The sequence below is a fragment of the Chiloscyllium punctatum genome, unplaced genomic scaffold (genome assembly GCF_047496795.1).
Source record: "Chiloscyllium punctatum isolate Juve2018m unplaced genomic scaffold, sChiPun1.3 scaffold_1007, whole genome shotgun sequence".
NCBI classification, from domain to species: Eukaryota; Metazoa; Chordata; class Chondrichthyes; order Orectolobiformes; family Hemiscylliidae; genus Chiloscyllium; species Chiloscyllium punctatum.
The window spans coordinates 12,501-17,281 of NW_027310741.1; positions in this window are offsets into that span (position 1 = coordinate 12,501).

Sequence of the window (4,781 nt, forward strand, 5' to 3'; positions counted from 1 at the left end):
GCAACACCCATGGGAGCCTCCGGTCGTCAATAGACCGCCGCACCGGCCTCTGACTGACTCTCAGAATGGACGGAAAGAGCCGGGTAAGCCTTTCAAAAGATTCGACCACGTGCCGAAAACTTTAGACTTCCGTGAGCTCTCCGGCTTGCACCGAGACCCGAAGTCGACGTGCGAAGCACCACGGGACCCCTTTCGCCTGCAGGTCCCGAGCCGCCTTTATTTGCTGTTACGAGCATCGTGTGCCCCATACCTGCGTGACGAGCACCGCAGGGCGGCAGAGCCATCGCACTTGGCCGGGTGGCAGAGGAGGACCAGACTATTCACAGATAGCGGCCCAACGACTCCCAGAGCCGGTCGTGCGGCGCGCGAGGTCTGCTCTCTTCACAAGAGGCTTTATTAGGGAGTGCTAAGGCAAGGTTCTGTGCCCTCCACCCTCATCGCAACACCCATGGGAGCCTCCGGTCGTCAATAGACCGCCGCACCGGCCTCTGACTGACTCTCAGAATGGACGGAAAGAGCCGGGTAAGCCTTTCAAAAGATTCGACCACGTGCCGAAAACTTTAGACTTCCGTGAGCTCTCCGGCTTGCACCGAGACCCGAAGTCGACGTGCTAAGCACCACGGGACCCCTTTCGCCTGCAGGTCCCGAGCCGCCTTTATTTGCTGTTACGAGCATCGTGTGCCCCATACCTGCGTGACGAGCACCGCAGGGCGGCAGAGCCATCGCACTTGGCCGGGTGGCAGAGGAGGACCAGACTATTCACAGATAGCGGCCCAACGACTCCCAGAGCCGGTCGTGCGGCGCGCGAGGTCTGCTGTCATCACAAGAGGCTTTAGGGAGTGCTCAGGCAAGGGTCAGCCCGCAGCCTTCCTGGCAACACCCAGGGGAACCAGGCCACTCGCGTCTCTCGCCTTCATTTTCGACACGAGCGCCTGCGGAGGGCCACCACCCCCTCCGATTGTCAAGAGACCTCCGCACCGGCCTCTGACTTACTCTCAGAATGGACGGAAAGAGCCGGGTAAGCCTTTGAAAAGATTCGACCACGTGCCGAAAACTTTAGACTTCCGTGAGCTCTCCGGCTTGCACCGAGACCCGAAGTCGACGTGCTTAGCACCACGGGACCCCTTTCGCCTGCAGGTCCCGAGCCGCCTTTTATTTTTGTTACGAGTATCGTGTTCCCCAAACCTGGGTGACGAGCACCGCAGGGCGGCAGAGCCATCGCGCTTGTCCGGGTGGCAGAGGAGGACCAGACTATTCACAAATAGCGGCCCAACGACTCCCAGAGCCGGTCGTGCGGCAGGCGAGGTCTGCTCTCATCACAAGAGGCTTTAGGGAGTGCTCAGGCAACGGTCAGCCCGCAGCCTTCTTGGCAACACCCAAGGGAACCAGGCCACTCGCGTCTCTCGCCTTCATTTTGGACACGAGCGCCTGTGGAGGGACGGCCGGAGTCAACGTGGGGTTTGCCCGCCCTCCAATAGTGTCAAAAGACCGCCGCACAAGTCTCTGACTGACTCTTAGAACAGACAGAAAGAGTTTGTCAAATCTGTCAAAAAATTGACAAAGTGTCAAAAATTCGACTTCCAAGAGCTCTCCGGCATGCACTCATACCTGTCATTAAAGTGCTATGCCCGTGGAACCGTTTTTCGGATGCCTTTCAGAACGGTCCCGCGCCGCCATTTTGTTCTAAAAATCGTGTTCCCATATATCTCCGGGTACCCCGCCAACCTCACTGCGGAAAAACTACAAGTGGCACTGAATGGGTCTGAATTCCAAATTTGACTGCATCGGTCTGGAACTCGGTCCGGTCAAAACCGTTTGGATTTTTCTCGGTCCGGACTTCCGCGACAGACAAAGTTAAAGTTTTCGGGCTGCAGGCACAAAACGACAGCTGGCCATTTGCCGGGCTCAATTCACCCAATTCCTCCGGCACTTCGGAGCACATGTTCGGTGTAAGTTTGCGAATCTTTCCCGATGCTGCAGCATTTTCCTCCGCTGACACTTAGAATATTTTTCACACTTTGCTGAAAATTTTTCTAAGTGTTTTTTTCCAAGTTTTCCTGGTTACTGATTTCTTCTTTTTAAACATTTTTCTAAGTTTTTCTGGTTACTGATTTCTTCTTTTTAAACATTTTTCGCAGTTTGTCTGGTTACTGATTTCTTCTTTTTAAACATTTTTCGCCGTTTTTCTGGTTACTGATTTCTTCTTTTTAAACATTTTTCGCCGTTTTTCTGGTTACTGATTTCTTCTTTTTAAACATTTTTCTAAGTTTTTCTGGTTACTCATTTCTTCTTTTTAAACATTTTTCTAAGTTTTTCTGGTTACTGATTTCTTCTTTTTAAACATTTTTCTAAGTTTTTCTGGTTACTCATTTCTTCTTTTTAAACATTTTTCTAAGTTTTTCTGGTTACTCACTTCTTCTTTTTAAACATTTTTCTAAGTTTTTCTGGTTACTGATTTCTTCTTTTTAAACATTTTTCGCCGTTTTTCTGGTTACTGATTTCTTCTTTTTAAACATTTTTCTAAGTTTTTCTGGTTACTCATTTCTTCTTTTTAAACATTTTTCGCCGTTTTTCTGGTTACTGATTTCTTCTTTTTAAACATTTTTCTAAGTTTTTCTGGTTACTGATTTCTTCTTTTTAAACATTTTTCTAAGTTTTCCTGGTTACTCATTTCTTCTTTTTAAACATTTTTCTAAGTTTTCCTGGTTACTCATTTCTTCTTTTTAAACATTTTTCTAAGTTTTCCTGGTTACTGATTTCTTCTTTTTAAACATTTTTCGCAGTTTTTCTGGTTACTGATTTCTTCTTTTTAAACATTTTTCTAAGTTTTTCTGGTTACTGATTTCTTCTTTTTAAACATTTTTCTAAGTTTTTCTGGTTACTCACTTCTTCTTTTTAAACATTTTTCTAAGTTTTTCTGGTTACTCACTTCTTCTTTTGAAACATTTTTCTAAGTTTTTCTGGTTACTGATTTCTTCTTTTTAAACATTTTTCTAAGTTTTTCTGGTTACTGATTTCTTCTTTTTAAACATTTTTCGCAGTTTGTCTGGTTACTGATTTCTTCTTTTTAAACATTTTTCGCCGTTTTTCTGGTTACTGATTTCTTCTTTTTAAACATTTTTCTAAGTTTTTCTGGTTACTCACTTCTTCTTTTTAAACATTTTTCTAAGTTTTTCTGGTTACTGATTTCTTCTTTTTAAACATTTTTCGCAGTTTTTCTGGTTACTGATTTCTTCTTTTTAAACATTTTTCTAAGTTTTCCTGGTTACTGATTTCTTCTTTTTAAACATTTTTCGCAGTTTTTCTGGTTACTGATTTCTTCTTTTTAAACATTTTTCTAAGTTTTTCTGGTTACTCACTTCTTCTTTTTAAACATTTTTCTAAGTTTTCCTGGTTACTGATTTCTTCTTTTTAAACATTTTTCGCAGTTTGTCTGGTTACTGATTTCTTCTTTTTAAACATTTTTCGCAGTTTTTCTGGTTACTGATTTCTTCTTTTTAAACATTTTTCTAAGTTTTTCTGGTTACTCACTTCTTCTTTTATAACATTTTTCTAAGTTTTCCTGGTTACTGATTTCTTCTTTTTAAACATTTTTCTAAGTTTTCCTGGTTACTGATTTCTTCTTTTTAAACATTTTTCTAAGTTTTCCTGGTTACTGATTTCTTCTTTTTAAACATTTTTCTAAGTTTTTCTGGTTACTCATTTCTTCTTTTTAAACATTTTTCGCAGTTTTTCTGGTTACTGATTTCTTCTTTTTAAACATTTTCCTAAGTTTTCCTGGTTACTGATTTCTTCTTTTTAAACATTTTTCTAAGTTTTCCTGGTTACTCATTTCTTCTTTTTGATCATTTTTCTAAGTTTTCCTGGTTACTGATTTCTTCGTTTTGAACATTTTTCTAAGTTTTCCTGGTTACTCACTTCTTCTTTTCAAACATTTTTCATCGTTTTTCTGTTTACTCATTTAGCACTTTCAGGCACTTTCCGATCATTTCCTCGTTCCCGATTTCACCCTTTAAAACGCTTTCGGGCATTTCCCTAAGTTTTGCGGTTCACTCGTTTGGGACTCACTGACACCTTCTCTAGCTTCCCTGCTCACTTTTTTCGTACTGTTGAGAAAATTCGAACCCTTTCCTTAACTATGCCGGTTACTGACTTCACCGCTTCAGACCCTTGTCCCCGTAATGAAAGATACCATTTCCCACCGTGGGAAATGCACGAAAATCGGACTGAACACGGGGGAGGCTCCCCCCTCGAAGGCGAGACCGTCGGCAGAACCGCCGGGTCAAACCCGGCTGAGCTACCCGGCTTACAAGTCTCAAAGTCGGTATGAGCAGTCACGTCCACCCCCATTCCCTTTTGGACCACTTCCCACGGTTCCAAATGCATGAAAATCGGCCTGTACACGGGGGAGGCACCCGCCTCGAAGACGAGACCGTCGGCAGAACCGCCGGGTCAAACCCGGCTGAGCTACCCGGCTCGGAAGCGCCAAAGTCGGGTTGAGCAGTCACATTCACTCCCATCCCCTTTTGGGCAACTTCCCACGGTTGGAAATGCATGGAAATCGGACTGAACACGGGGGAGGCTCCCCCCTCGAAGGCGAGACCGTCGGCAGAACCGCCGGATCAAACCCGGCTGAGCTACCCGGCTTACAAGTCTCAAAGTCGGTATGAGCAGACACGTCCACCCCCATTCCCTTTTGGACCACTTCCCACGGTTCGAAATGCATGAAAATCGGCCTGTATACGGGGGAGGCACCCGCCTCGAAGACGAGACCGTCGGCA